General features: G+C 48.8%; 1 protein-coding gene and 1 non-coding gene across 3 annotated transcripts in view; both read right to left on the bottom strand.

The window, feature by feature from the left end:
* vill (villin-like) overlaps window positions 1-16,472 on the bottom strand; it is a 132,024-nt gene that overhangs the window by 71,813 nt on the left and 43,739 nt on the right. The window lies entirely within an intron of this gene.
* On the bottom strand, window positions 9,612-9,714 carry LOC121276622. The gene has a single exon (XR_005942704.1). It is a non-coding gene; the product is annotated as a U6 spliceosomal RNA (small nuclear RNA).

Below are 16,472 nucleotides of genomic sequence, written 5' to 3'. Positions count from 1 at the left end.
CTGACCTCTTCGCAACCAAAGCCCGCTCACAGCGCACTTTCCGGGAAGAGAATCTTTGGACGGCAGCCCGGGGAACAGGAGAAGGCCATTCGGACCCTCAAACCGTTCAGCCATTTAATTCGGACAGTACTGATCTCATCTTAACTCTAGCCTTGGGGCAGGAGCCCACGGAGACAGACGCGATGGGGTTGGGGAGGGACTCACAGGGGTGGTTTCCATCTTTCCCTCTCGAGTACTGAGGCCGATTCCAAGTGTCTCCACTCGGCCAGCATTTGCAGCCCATCCCTAATTGCCCTTGAGAAGGTGGTGGTGAGCTGCCTTCTTGAACCTCTGCAGTCCCTGTGGTGTACGTACACCCACAGTGCTGTTAGGGAGGGAGTTCCGGGATTTTGACCCAGCGACAGTGAAGGAACGGCTACATACTTCCAAAATGCTTTGCCTTGGACACTTTAGAGTGCTTGGTGAGCAGTACTCAAAGCAGGGCTTATGTAATTTGGGCGTCCCAGTGCGGTGATGGTGTTAACCTCATGGAAAAAGTACAGTGAAGATTCACCAAGACAATATCAGGCCTGTGGATCTATGGTTATGAGAAACAAGGTATACTGCAGAGAGCAGTAGAGCGGTGGGGGGTGGGGGGTGGGGGGTGTGCAGTAGGTTGGTAAGGAAAATGCTCTCTCATGTGACAAAGTGGCTGTTAGGTGGGACTGGGATTTAACAGAAGAAGGCAAGAGGCAGGGAAGGCTTGTTGGGCCTAAAGTCCTTTCTCAGGCCTGAAAACCCCTCGGACTCTTGTGAGGTATGGCTGGTCAAATGTCCATCCGTTTACAGTTCCCTCACAAAACCTCAGGGAGCCCCTTTCCCTGCAGTGCCGCAGATCCACCCAGCTCTGGTTCCTGGGGAGCATAGTACAAGGAGACACCGAGTAGACTCGGCCTATATTCCCTGCAGCTTCGAAGAGTCAGAGGTGATCAAATTAAAACATATAAAATTCTTAATGGGATTAATGAGAAAATGCGTACCCTGGCTGGATAATCTAGAACACAGCGTCGAAGTCTCAGAATAGGGGGGGGTCAGCCATTTAGGACTGAGATGAGGAGGAACTTCTTCACTCAGAGGAGAGCTATGCATGCTGGTCCATTGACTGTATCCAAGATGGAGATCAATAATTTTTTGGCTACTAAAGGAATATGGTGTTAATTGTATAAGTTAATGTTGAGTGGAGACAGGTGCGGGGTTGGGGGGTGATCTCATTGGTGGTGGATTGTGGAGCTCGGCGCTATACAATTGTAACATCTCACCTTGTAAATAAATCTGAGACTGAGCAAAGATTGGTCTCTTTCACCAGCTGGCTTCAAGCTGTTTAACATATGGGGACAGTGCGGGAAGGTGGAGTTGAAGTTGATCAGCCTCACTATCTTATTCAATGGTGGAGCAGGCTCAAGGGGCTGGATGGATGGCCTGTATCTTATTTTCATTGTTCTGTGTAAGCCCATGGATGAACATCAGCAGAATAGCACCCTGGTGTGGGAGGGGGGAGGGGAACTCCACCACTGGCCCAGGATTGAGTGAAGGAATTAAATTATCAGGCATCTAAATTCAATATTAATTATAAGAACCACATTTATGCAGCGCCTTCCACAACCCTGTGACCTTCCAAAAAAAACTTCACAGCCGTTGAAGTTGTTTTGAAATGAATGTGTTGCTTGCTTCCATGGGTTGGGCCTGAGATGAAGTGAGAGTGACTGCCCTTGACATCAAGGCCACTTTTGACCGAGTGAGGCATCAAGAAGGCCGAGCAAAACTGGTGTCAATGGGAATAACGGGGGAAACTCTCCGCTGGTTGGAGTCATACCTAGCACAAAGGAAGATGGTTGTGCTTGTTGGTGGTCAATCATCTCAGCTCCAGGACATAAGAACATAAGAAATAGGAACAGGAGTAGAACGTTTGGCCCCTCGAGCCTGCTCTGCCATTCAGTAAGACCATGGCTGATCCTCTTGTGTTCCGATTTCCACATTCCCATCTAACCCCGATAACCTTTGATTCCCTTGCCTAACAAGAATCTATCTACCTCTGCCTTAAAAATATTCAATGACCCCGCCTCCACCACCTTCTGAGGCAGAGTTCCAAAGTTGCATAACCCTCAGAGAGAAAAAAATTTGTCCTCATTTCTGTCCTAAAAGGGTGACCCCTAATTTTAAAACAGTGCCCCCTAGTTCTGGACTCACCCACAAGAGGAAACATTCTTTCGACATCCACCTTGTCAAAGCCGTTCAGGATCTTGTATACTTCAATCAAATCACCCCTCACTGTTCTAAACTCCATTCTGTCCAACCATTCCTCATAAGGCATCCCACTCATTCTAGGTATCAATCTAGTAAACCTCCTTTTAACCACCTCCAATGTATCTACATCCTTCCTTAAATAAGGAGACCAAACTGCACACAGTATTCGAGGTGCAGTCTCACCAATGCCCTGTATAACTGAAGCATAACATCCTTACTTTGATGTTCAATCCCTCTCGTAATAAAGGATAGCATTCCATTAGCCTTCTTAATTACTTGCTGTACCTGCATACTAACTTTTTGTGACTCATTTACTAGAACATCTAAATCCCGCCGCACCTCAGGATTATGAAGCCATTCCCCATTTAAGTAATACTCTGCTTTTTTATTCTTCCTGTCAAAGTGAACAACTTCACATTTTCCCACATTAAACTCCATTTGCCAGATCTCTGCCCACTCAAATCATCCTACATCCATCTGCAACCTCCTCATGTCCTCTTCACAACATACTTTCCTACTGATCTTTGTGTCATCTGCAAATTTAGCTACCATGTCTCCACTCCCTTCATCTACGTCATTGATGTAAATAGTAAAAAGTTGAGGCCCCAGTACAGACTCCTGTGGGACTCCACCCGTCACGTCCTGCCAATCAGAAGAAGACCTATTTATGCATACTCTCTGCTTTCTGCCAGCCAATCTTCTATCCATGCTAATATGTTACCCACTACACCTTGTGCTTTTATTTTCCATAATAATCTTTAATGTGGCACCTTATCAAATGCCTTCTGGAAATCCAAGTACAGTACATCTACAGGCTCCCCTTTACTCACTACGTATGTTACTCCTTCAAAAAACTCCAATAAATTGGTTAAACATGATTTTCCTTTCACTAAGGAGTTCCTCAGGGTAGTGTCCTAGGCCCAACCAACTTCAGTTGCTTCATCAATGACCTTCCTTCCATCATAGATCAGAAGTGGGGATATCGCTGGTGATTGCACAATGTTCAGCACCATTCACAACTCCTCAGATACTGAAGCAGTCCATCTCCAAATGCAGCAAGGCTTGGACAATATCCAGGCTTGGGCTGACAAGTGGCAAGTAACATTCACACCATACAAGTGTCAGGCAGTAACCATCTCCAACAAGAAAGAATCTAACCATCGCCCCTTGACATTCAATGGCATTACCATCGCTCAATCCCACACTATCAATGTCCTGGGGCCTACCATTGGCTAGAAACTGAACTGGACTAGCCATATAAATACTGTGGCTACAAGAGCAGGTCAGAAGTTTGGAATCCTGTGGGGAGTGACTCATCTCCTGACTCCCCAAAGCCTGTCCACCATCTACAAGGCACAAGGAGTGTGATAGAATACTCTCCACTTGCCTGAATGAGTGCAGCTCCAACAGCACTCAAGAATTTTGACACCATCCAGGACAAAGCAGTACACTTGATTGGCACCCCATCCACAAGCATCCACTCCCTCCATCACTGACGCACAATGGCAGCAGTGTGTGCCATCTACAAAGTGCACTACAGGAATTCACCAAGGGTCCCTAGACAGCACCTGCCAAATCCACAAGTACTACCATTTAAAAGGACAAGGACATCAGAGAGATGTGAATACCATCACCTGGAAGTTTCATAGAGTCATAGTCATAGAGTCATAGAGGTCTACAACACAGAAAAAGGCCCTTCGGCCCATCGAGTCTGCGCCAATCAAACAAGTACCCAACTATCCTAATCCCATTTTCCAGCACTAGGCCCACAGCCTTGAATGCCATGGCATCGCACGTGCACATCCAAATACTTCGTAAATGTTATGAGGGTTTCTGCCTCTACCATCCTTTCAGGCAGTGAGTTCCAGATTCCCACCACCCTCTGGGTGAAAAAATTCTTCCTCACATCCCCTCTAAACCTCCTGCCCCTTACCTTAAATCCATGCCCCCTGGTTATTAATCCCTCCACCAAGGGGAAAAGTTCCTTCCTGTCTACCCTATCTGTGCCCCTCATAATTTTATACACCTCAATCATGTCCCCCCTCAACCTCCTCTGCTCCAGGGAAAATAACCCCCATCTATCCAATCCCTCCTCATAACTAAAATACTCCAGCCCAGGCAACATCCAGGTAAATCTCCTCTGCACTGTCTCTAGTGCAATCACATCCTTCCTATAATGCAGATCCCAGAACTGCACACAATACTTTAGCTGTGGCCTAACCAGCGTTTTATACAGTTCCAGCATAACCTCCCTGCTCTTATATTCTATGCTTTGGCTAATAAAGGCAAGTATCCCATATGCCTTCTTAACCACCTTATCTACCTGTCCCGCAACCTTAAGGGACCAGTGGACAAGCACACCAAGGTCCCTCTGATCCTCAGTGTTTCCCAAGGTCCTACGATTCAACATGTATTCCTGTGCCTTGCTTGTCCTACCCAAGTGCATCACCTCACACTTATCCGGATTAAATTCCATTTGCCACTGATCAGCCCATCTGACCAGCCCGTCTATGTCCTCCTGTAATCTAAGGCTATCCTCCTCACTATTTACCAGCCCACCAATTTTCAAGTCATCTGTGAACTTACTGATCAACCCTCCTACATTCAAGTCTAAATCATTTATGTATACCACAAACAGCAAGGGACCCAACATCGATCCCTGTGGAACCCCACTGGACACAGGCATCCAGTCACAAAAACACCCCTCGACTATCACTGTCTGCTTCCTGCCACTCAGCCAATTCTGGATCCAATTTGCCAAATTGCCTTGGATCCCATGGCTCTTACCTTCGTTATCAGTCTCCCATGTGGGACCTTATCAAAAGCCTTGCTGAAGTCCAAGTAGACTACGTCAAGTGCATTGCCTTCATCTACATACCTGGTCACCTCTTCGAAAAATTCAATCAAATTGGTCAGACATGACTTCCCCTTAACAAAACCATGCCAATACCCTTGATTAATCCCTGCCTCTCCAAATGTAGATTAATTCTATCCCTCCAAATTGCTTACAATAGTTTCCCCAGCACTGATGTTAGACTGACTGGCCTGTAGTTCCCTGGTTTGTCCTTTCCTCCCTTCTTGAATAACGATACCACATTGGCCGTCCTCCAGTCCTCTGGCACCTCTCCTGTGGCCAGAGAGGTATTGAAAATTATTGCCAACGCCCCTGTTATCTCCTCCCTTGCCTCACTCAACAGCTTGAGATACATTTCATCCAGGCCTGGAGATTTATCTACTTTTAAGCCTCTCAGATCACTAAGAATCTCCTCCCTTTCTATGCTAATTTCTTTAATTATATCACGGTCCTTCTGCCTGATTTCCATACCCACGTAATTCCTCTCACTTGTGAGTACCGATGCAAAGTATTCATTTAGAACCCTACCTACATCTTCCAACTCCATGCACAAATTACCACTATGGTCCTTAATGGGCCCTACTCTTTCCCTAGTTATCCTCTTACTCTTAATGTACTTGTAAAATAACTTTGGATTTTCCCTTATTTTACCTGTCAATATTTCTTCATGCCCCCTTTTTGCTCTCCTAATTTCCTTTTTAAGTTTCCCCCTACACATTCTATGCTCCTCTACAGTTTCCACTGTTTTGAGTTCTTGGTATCTGCCATAAGCCTCCCTTTTTCTCATTATCCAATCCTGTATATCCCTCGACATCCAGGGTTCCCCGGATTTGTTGGTCCCACCCTTTATCTTTACTGGAATATGTTGGCCCTGTACTCTCCCTATTTCCTTCTTGAATGAGTCCCACTGCTCTGACGCAGATTTACCTAAAAGTAGCTGCTCCCGGTCCACTCTGGCCAAATCATATCTGATCTTATTAAAACCGGCCTTCCCCCAATTTAGAACTCTGATTTCTGGCCCATCCTTGTCCTTTTCCATAACAACGTTGAATCTAACAGAGTTATGATCACTATCTGCAAAATGCTCCCCCATTGATACCTCTACCACTTGCCCGGCTTCATTCCCTAAAATCAAGTCCAGGACCACCCCGTCTCTTGTAGGACCTTCTACATACTGGCTTAAAAAGCTCTCCTGGATGCATTTTAAGAATTCCTCTCCCACTAAACCTGTCTATGACTAACCCAGTTAATGTTGGAGAATTGAAATGCCCCACTATTACTACCCTATTATTTTAACACTTCTCTGAAATTTGCCTACAAATCTGCTCTTTTATTTCTCTCTGACTATTTGGGGGCCTATTGTACACTCCCAGCAATGTGCTTGCTCCTTTTTTGTTTTTCAGTTCTACTCATGTGGCTCCATTTGAGGAGCCTTCTAAGATGTCATCCCTCCTTACCGCTGTAATTGATTCCTTGATCAATATTGCAATATCACCTCCTCTTTTACCTCCTTCCCTGTCTCGCCTGAAGTCCCTATATCTTGGAATATTGAGCTGCCAATCCTGCCCCACTCTCAGTCATGTCTCTGTGACAGCAATGACATCATACTTCCATGTGTTAATTTGTGCCCTCAACCCATCTGCCTTATTCATCAGACTCCTCACATTAAAATAAATACCATCCAACCTTGCCAAACTTCCTTGTGCCTTAACTGGCCTATAATTTCTATGCCTTCCAGACTCACTTGCCCTCTATTCTAATTTTGGCTGTGCATCTCCCCCTGCTGAACCCCCTCTCAGGATCCCACCTCCCTGCCAAATTAGTTTAAATGCTCCCCAACAGCACCAGCAAACCTCCCCACAAGGATGTTGGTCCCACTCCGGTTCAGGTGCAACCCGTCCACCTTGTACAGGTCCCACCGCCCCCAGAAACGGTCCCAATGTCCCAGAAATCTAAAGCCCTCCCTCCTGCACCATCTCTCCAGCCACGCATTCATCTGGACTAACCTTCTATTTCTATACTCACTAGCGCATGGCACCAGAAGTAACCTAGAGATTACTAACTTTGAGGTCCTGTTTTTTCATCTGTTTCCTAGCTCCCTAAATTCTGCTTGCAGGACCTCAGTCCTCTTTGTACCTATGTCATTGGTATCAATATGTACCACGATCCTGGTCTGTTTGCCCTCCCCCTTTAGAATGCCCTGCAGTCGTTCAGTGACATCCTTGACCCTGGCACCAGGGAGGCAACACGCCATCCTGGAGTCACGTCTACAGCCACAGAAACGCCTGTCTGTTCCCCTAACCTTCGAGGCTCCGACCACTATTGCTCTTCCCCTCTTTTTCTTACCCCACTGTGCAGCTGAGCCACTGATAGTGCCATGAGCGTGGCTGAACTCCCCAGAGGAACCGTCACTCTCACCGTTTTCCAACGCAGAAAAACAGTTCTCGAGCGAGATGCACCCTGGGGATTTCCCGACTACCTGCCTGACACCCATTCCCTCTCTGTCTGCACTTCCGTAAGCTGTGGGGTGACCACGTCTAAAAATGTGCTATCCACGAAACTCTCAGCCTCGCGGATGCCCCTCGGTGCCTCCAGCTGCCGCTCAAGTTCCGAAACCCAGAGCTCAAGTAGCTGCAGCTGGTGGCACTTCCAGCACACGTGGTCGGTCAGAGCGCAAGGAGCCCCTTCCCTTCCAAGTCACTCGCCACCCTGACTTGGAAATATTTCGCCGTTCCTTCACTGTCGCTGGGTCAAAATCCTGGAACTCCCTTCCTAACAGCACTGTGGGTGTACCCACACCACATGGACTGCAGCGGCTCAAGAAGGCAGCTCACCGCCACCTTCTCAAGGGCAACTAGGGATGGACAATAAATGTTGGCCCAGCCAGCGAAGCCCACATCTCCTAAATTAATAAAAAGAAAAAAGAATCTCAGGTTGAGGGTCAGGGGGAGCTGGAGCACCGCCATGATCCAGTGCCCAGCCCTTCTCCCTCCCTAGCCCCGGTTCGATATAAGAAGAGGAAAGCCTAACTCTTAGGCAATAGGCCACCTTAGTGGAACACCTGCTTTTCTGGGCTCAAATGGTAAAAGTGTGGCTCTGGGGTGAGGTACAGGATGCTTGCAGTTCAGGGGAACAAGGAATATGGGGAAAGGGTGGGAAAGTGGAACTGAGATGGAAAATCAGCCAGGAACCTGTTGAGTGAGGGGATAGGCTCAAAGGGCTGAATGGCCTACTCCTGCTCCTTGTCCTGAGATCATAAAAAATGGTGCTGTATGGATGTCACGCCTTCCTTGTAGAAGTTTCCACATGTGGACGACTGACATCAGCCCCAGTTTGAGGCTGAAATTTTGGGGTTTCAGCAGCAGGCCTCTCCTCCCTCAAACACCACCCCTGCCCTGGATACCATTGCCATGGTGTGTCAGTTAGAAAGTGATAGGTGTCAAGATGTCAGAGACTTCTGATGGGATGGTAGCAGAGTCCCCTTGCTGCATTACAGAGCCTCCACAGGCGAGAGGGAGGCTTCAGACACCATTGACAGGTCTGGCTGCTCCATCAGTCCTTTGTCCCTCTAACTCTCCACCAGACAACTGGAAGACCAGCAAGGGGTTGGGAGTTGCCAACCCTCCAGAATTGTTCTGGAGTCTCCAGGAACGAAAGATGACACTGCAGCAGGCAATACGTGGGGTAAAATCATACGGGCGCTTATAATTGGGTAATTGGGAGTCCGTCCGCTTTCCAATTGGGCACAGCAACCAGTGATGGGAGCCTTAGGGCGGGGCAGCAGAGGTGGGAGGTCATGTGATGAAACTTGCAGGAACACGCCCAGCCAGAGTTGGCCATCCAATGAGGAAGTGAGCCTGCCAATGGGCTCACTTGGCAGCCAGTGGCAATGGACTGGGATGAAATTAGCAATGAAGCAGCAGAAAACTTGTTCCCAATATCTCTTGGGATCAGAGAAATCTATGGCAGAGAAGGAGGCCATTTGGCCCATCGCATGAGTGATGGCCAACGAGCAGCTATCCAGCCTAATCCCACTTTCCAACTCTTGGCCATAGCCTAATAGCCTAAATGCAAGAGCATTTCCAATAAACATTATGAGGGTTTCTGCCTCTATCACCCTTTCAGGCAGTGAGCTCTAGACCCCCACTACCCTCTAGGTGGAAAAATTGCCCCTCATCATCACCTTAAGCTGCCTACCTCATGCCCCCTGGTTATGGACCCCTCAACCAAAGACCTTCCTATCCACTCTAGCTAGGCCCCTCATCATTTTTTAAAATTAATTATTCTTTCATGGGACGAGGGTGTCGCTGGCAAGACCAGCATTTGTTGCCCATCCCTAATTGCCCTTGAACTGAGTGGGCTCGCTCGCCCATTTCAGTGGGGCAGTTAAGAGTCAACCACATTGCTGTGGGTCTGGAGTCACATGTAGGCCAGACTGGGGTAAGAACGGCAGATTTCCTTCCCTAAAGGGGCATTTTGTTTTTAATACTTCACGAATTTGCCCATCCTCCTTGCACAGGGCCCATGCTAATCTCCTCTGTATCGTTCCAAGTTTAGTATATGTGCTGCCAAACCAGATGGGTTTTAATGGCCATCAGCAAAGGCTTTGTGGTCACTATTACCAAGACTTGCATTTAATTCCAGATTTGCTAAATGAATTTAAATTCCATCGGCTGCAATGATGGGATTTGAACCCACATCCCCAGAGCATCAGCCTGGGCCTCTGGATTACCATACAGTCCGGTGACATTACCATACACCACCATCTCCTCTCAATCTGTCTCAATTAAATCCGCTCCCTTGGCCTCAGCTGTTCCAAAGTAAACAACCCCCAGCCTATGCAATCTTTCCGCAGGGACTCAAACTCTCCAGCCCCGGCAACAGCTTTGCACATCTCCTATGTTGTCCCTTCCCTCGTGTGATCACAGCTTTCCCAATGGCCTGGTGACCAGAACTGCCCACGGTACCCCAACTGCGGCCTAACTCGTGTTTTAGCCTTCTAGTTCCTGCTCGGTCCCCGTGCTGAAGGGATTAAACTCTCCCCAAGTGTCCCGACATTCCCCAACATGCAGTGACCTAGAAACAGTGCTTCCTGTGTTAAATTTTTTTAAGAAACGTCAAATAAGGTGAGTTAGCACTTCAACTAAAATAACAAGGACTTGCATTTACATGACACCCTTAGCAACATTATCTGGTTATTATACCAACGACTTATACTTATGAAGTGCCTTTAACCACCACGGGTTTGCATTCATATAATATAATAAATACAGAAAGTGCTGGAAAAACTCAGCCAGCGTCTGTGGAGAGAGAAACAGAGTGAACGTTTCGAGTCCACATCGGAACGAGAGTCCCATTGGACTCAAAACTCTGTTCCTCTCTCCACAGGCGTTGCCAGCCCTGGCTGAGTTTTTCCAGCACTTTCTGTTTTTATTTCAGGCTTCTGGCGTCCGCAAGTGGTTCGCTTTTATCTTTGCACTTGTGTAGCGCCTTTAATGTCGTAACACGTCCGAAGGGGTTTCACAGCAACGTCAATGAGAGGAAATTTGTCACTGAGCAACCTGAGGGGACGTTATGACAGGGTGGACCAAAAGCCTGGTCACAGAGGGTGGGTTTTAAGGGGGAGAGAGAGAGAGAGAGAGATTTCGGGGTGGTTCTGATGGGTTTGAGTAGGGGTGATTGTCCACTGCACAGTCAGATGATAAAAGGGAAGTTTTTGGTGGTAGGGACAAGGAAGGAAACCTGACCCACTCAGAACTTAGTCCAAAAATCAGGCGGTGGGGGGGGTGGGCCAGGGCACCGGGGGGAGTTGGGGGGGAGTTGGAGGGGGGGTGGCGGTGGAGAAATGTCCAAGTATCAGAATCAGTCACCTGAAAATGTACGTGATGAAAATTCTGTCCATACATTTTTTAAAAAAATTTAATCACTTGCCCGACATCATCTTGCCCGGTTTTAAGTCTGACCCAGTTGGGCATGCGCCCACATACGGGGCCTAAAAGTTCTTCCTTGGATGAACTTCCAGCTTTTTTTAGCACGAGGATTTTAAAAAATGGAAAACTTAGATTTATATAGCGCCTTTCACGGCCACCAGGTGTCTCAAACGCTTTACAGCCAATTAGATACTTTTAAAGTGTAGTCACTGTTGTGATGTAGGAAATGAGGCAGCCAATTTGCTCACAGCAAGCTCCCACAAACAGCAATACAAGAAAAGCCACATAATCTCTTTTTGTGATCTTGGCTGAGGGCGAAATATTGGCCAGGACACCAAAGGGTATTCCCCTGCTCATTTCAAATAGTGCCACAGGACCTTTTATATCCACCTGGGCAGGCCCCTGGGCAGACCTTGGTCTCATCGGAAAGATGGCAGCACCCCTCTGCCTTGATTTTTGTACTCAAGTGCTGGGTTGGAAATTGTACCAAAACATTGAGACTCAGAGGTGACTGTGCTACCTCTGAGACACAACAACACTAAGGTCAGCGGTATCAGAATGATAGGGGGCTGACTCACACATGCTCACACACACACATACACAAATGCACACGCACTCACACATACACATACACAAATGCACACGCACTCACACATACACATACACAAATGCACACGCACACACATACACATACACAAATGCACACGCACTCACACACACACATACACAAATGCACACGCGCTCACACATACACATACACAAATGCACACGTGCTCACACAAATACGCTCCCACATGCACACACAAATACACGCACGCTCACACATGTGCACAAGTACACACACACTCACACATGCGCACAAATACACACACACACGCACAAATACATACACGGTCACACACACACACTCACTCACACAAACACACACAACACGTGCACAAGTGCACCCACACACACCCATGCTTACTCGTATGCACTTACTCGCCCACTCACTCACAGTCTCGCACTTGTACACGTGTACACGCACACTCAATCTCACACACATACACACACACACACACACACAAGTGCAGTCACTCACACAAACGCCCACTCGCGCATACACACACCCACCCATGCACACACCCACACGGCATACACTGACACAGGTGTATCCACACACAGGCACAGCAATGCTCCCATCTGGCACGGATGACCAGGAGAATCCCCTCTCTGCAGGAGTTCCCAGCATGAGTTTTCTGTGAATTAGCTTCATTGTGAGGGATTTAGGAGAAGGGGGGCTTGGGTTGGGTAAAAGAAATGAGGGAAGGTGTCCTCTGGGGGGTGGGAGGGGGTGGGGGGGGGGGCGGTGGGTGGGAGGTAAGGCCATCACCAAGGTCAGCGCCTAAACTCTGCTCCCAGTTCTCCTCGCTTCACAAAATTACCTTAGCTCATACCACGTCGCCACGGCAACTGTTGCAGGCCTGCTTGGCGGTTTGTGTGAGGGATCTCAGCCCAATCCAATAGTTCCTCCCTCTAAACAACACCGATCCCCTTCAAGGCCTCACAACCAGCAATCCTGAGGAAAGTTGCCCACACAGATTACAACCACCGTGCCCAGATTTCATTACATGGCATCCAAACTGACAGCTGACGTGCAGAGGCCTTGTCAACTTGCCCAGCACAAAACACATTACAGGAGGCCATTCGTGCCATCATTTCCACCTGCTAGCTCATCGACAGCTCACCCCCTCTTTGCTGTCTCCCCGCAGCCCGGCAAATTTCCCTTTTTAAGTCAATTCCCCTTTCACAAAGTTACTATTGAACCTGCCTCCACCCGCCTGCCTTTCAGCAACCCGTTTCAGACCCCCCCCCCCCCCACAACGACTCGCTGAGCAACATTTTCATTTACTTTTTCCTCATAAAATTTAAACTGAAAACAGGTTATCTGCTCACCGTCTCATTTCTGTTTGTGGGAGCTTGCTGTGCACGCAGTTCCATGCGGGCAGGGGTGAGATAAACTAAGGTGGGAGGGGGCTCGTGTGGACCACAAACCCGGTGGGAGCATAAACACTCGACAGCCGCCTGTCTCCTCCTCTCTCCCCTCTGATTCGTCCACCAATTACCTTCAGTCTGTGTCCCCTTGGTTACTGACCCTCCGATCAGTGGAAACAGTTTCTCCTTACTTACTCTTTCAAGACCCCTCATCATTTTGAACACCTCAATTAAATCCTCCACTTAATCTTCTCCACTTTAAGGAGAACAACCCCAGCTTCTCCTGTCTCTCCATGTGCCTCATCCCTGGAACCATCCTCGTCAATCTCAGTCGGCCGGGCCTATCCTCACTGGAGCTTAGAAGAATGAGAGGTGATCTTATTGAAACGTACAAGATCCTGAGGGGGCTCGACAGGGTGGAGACCAGGAGGATGTTCCCCCCCAACCCCCCACCCCACCATGGGGGAATCTAGAACCAGGAGCACAGTTTAAAGGGAAGGGGCCCCCTTTTAAGACTGGAATGAGGAGGAATTTCTTCTCTCAGAGGGCCGTTAGTCTTTGGAATTCTCTTCCCCAGAAAGCAGTGAAGGCTGGCTCATTGAGTACAATCACGACTGAGTTAGACAGATTTTTGGATTGACAAGGGAGGCCAGGGTTGTGGGGGGGGGGAGGGGCAGGGAATAAAGTGGAGTTGAGGCCACAGTCAGATCAGCTATGATCTTTATGAATGGAGGAGCAGACTCGATGGGCCGAATATTCCTATTTCTTGTGTTCTTGTGAACCTCTGCACCTTCTCTGAGATCAGCCAGGCAATATTGGCCACCTCCGTAGAGAGTGACAGTAACCAGGCCTTCCCAATAATGCACGGTTCTTGGCCAAAGGCACACAACATCAGTATGAGTGCCGGATTGATTTCTTAATGCCTGATAAAACCAATCAAACCCTGGTTGGATTTGGTGGTGGACTTGTGAATGGGTGAGGGGCTCCGAGTTGATGGCAGCCTATCTATCCAGCAGGAAGGGTACCATCTTCTGCCACTTGGACTCGTTGAACCCTCAGTCCCGCTAACCCGTCCCCACTGCAAATCCTCCACCAATGTACCTCCCACTGACCATTCCCATCACCCACCCCCATCCCTGCTGTGCCGCACACCCCCACCCCACCACAGAATCACAGAATCTCACAGTGCAGAAGAGGCCCTTCAGCCCATCGAGTCTGCACCGACACGTGAGAAACACCTGACCTACCTACCTAATCCCATTTACCAGCACTTGGTCCATAGCCTTGAATGTTATGATGTGCCAAGTGCTCATCCAGGTGCTTTTTAAAGGATGTGAGGCAACCCGCCTCCACCACCCTCCCAGGCAGCGCATTCCAGACCGTCACCACCCTCTGGGTTAAAATGTTTTTCCTCACATCCCCCCTAAACCTCCTGCCCCTCACCTTGAACTTATGCTCCCTTGTGACTGACCCTTCAACTAAGGGGAACAGCTGCTCCCTGTCCACCCTGTCCATGCCCCTCATAATCTTGTACACCTCGATCAGGTCACCCCTCAGTCTTCTCTGCTCCAACAAAAACAACTCAAGTCTATCCAGCCTCTCTTCATAACTTAAATGTTTCATCCCAGGCAACATCCTGGTGAATCTCCTCTGCACCCCCTCCAGTGCAATCACATCCTTCCTATAATGTGGCGACCAGAACTGCACACAGTACTCCAGCTGTGGCCTCACCAAGGTTCTATACAACTCCAACATGACCTCCCTACTTTTGTAATCTATGCCTCGACTGATAAAGGCAAGTGTCCCATATGCCTTTTTCACCACCCCACTATCATGCCTCTCCACCTTCAGAGATCTATGGACACACACACCAAGGTCCCTTTGTTCCTCAGAACTTCCTAGTGTCATGCCGTTCATTGAATAGTTCCTTGTCAAATTACTCCTTCCAAAGTGTATCACCTCACACTTTTCAGGGTTAAATTCCATCTGCCACTTACCTGTCCATTTGACCATCCCGTCTATATCTTCCTGTAGCCCAAGACACTCAACCTCACTGATAACCACCCGGCCAATCCTTGTGTCATCTGCAAACTTACTAATCCTACCCCCCACATAGTCATCTATGTCATTTATATAAATGACGAATAATAGGGGACCCAGCACAGATCCCTGTGGTACGCCACTGGACACTGGCTTCCAGTCACTAAAGCATCCTTCTGTCATCCCTACACCAAACACCCCCACACCCGCCACATACCACTCTTGCTGGGCAAGCACAAAATTCAGGATGACACCCCAGTGTGGTACTGAGGGAGTGCTGCACTGCCGGAGGTGCCGCCTTTCAGCACTCTCAGGTGGATGTAAAAGATCCCGTGGTACTATTTCAAAGCAGGGCAGGGGAGAGTTCTCCCCGGTGCCCTGGCCAATGTTTATCCCTCAACCAACGTCACAAAAAAAAACAGATTACCTGGTCATTATCACATTGCTGCTTGTGGGATCTTGCTGTGCGCAAATTGGCTGCCACGTTTCCTACATTACACAACAGTGACTACACCTCAAAGGTATTTTATTCGGGCTGTGAAGTGCTCCTGAGGCTGTGAAAGGCGCTATGTAAATCCATCCCTTCTCGTTCAGCTACCCACCATCCCACTACCAGCCCGAGCTCTGCCTCAGGCCCGTGGAATGGGGAGACAAACCGGAGCTTATCCGAGGGAAAGCGTAAGGGGGAAAGGATACCTCCGGAGCAGGATGGCTGCAATCGGGGACACATTCTGCCCTAAATTCTCCGCCCTCCTGTCTCGCCAAGGGAAACCAGAGCTCAGATTCTTTGGACTAAACGGATCAGAACAACCCAGTATAAACCCCCACTCCCTCCTCATACATGCTGGGATCAGGAGGAGGCCACTCAGCCCCTCAAGCCTGCTTCCCCACTCCATCAGAGCCCCCCCCCAACCAAAACTGCGGTTCACCCGCCCCTCACCCCACTAGAAACCACCGATCTCAGCGCTCCGAATGACTCCTCCCCCTCCCCCTCAGGCACCCGCAGCATCCTGAGGCTGGACAGTTTCCCACCTCCACAGCCCTTTTGCGAGTGAAAAGGGTTTTGGTGCCTCGACTATCCAGCTCCAAATTCTTTTAAGGATTCAGCGCGTGGCGTCTTGTTTGGCTTCCTGATCCTGCCCACCCTCGCTTTTCTCCCCCCAGTCCAGCCACTGCGGCTGAACATGGTGCCTGCACATCCTCCCTGCAAGGAGTTAAAAGCCATGTTGGAGGCTGCGTCTGTGTGTCCCACCCCTTCTCATTCCAGCTCCAACAGAGTCAAAGCCATCTGTCTCTCACTCATTTCAATCCAATTTTCTCTCTCTCTCTTCCCCCACCCACACCATAGGGCCGGGACCCTTGTCAACACGACCCACCCCCTCCCCCCCCAC

Source organism: Carcharodon carcharias, chromosome 3 (genome assembly GCF_017639515.1).
Source record: "Carcharodon carcharias isolate sCarCar2 chromosome 3, sCarCar2.pri, whole genome shotgun sequence".
NCBI classification, from domain to species: domain Eukaryota; kingdom Metazoa; phylum Chordata; class Chondrichthyes; order Lamniformes; family Lamnidae; genus Carcharodon; species Carcharodon carcharias.
This window is presented reverse-complemented; position numbering and strand designations above follow the sequence as displayed.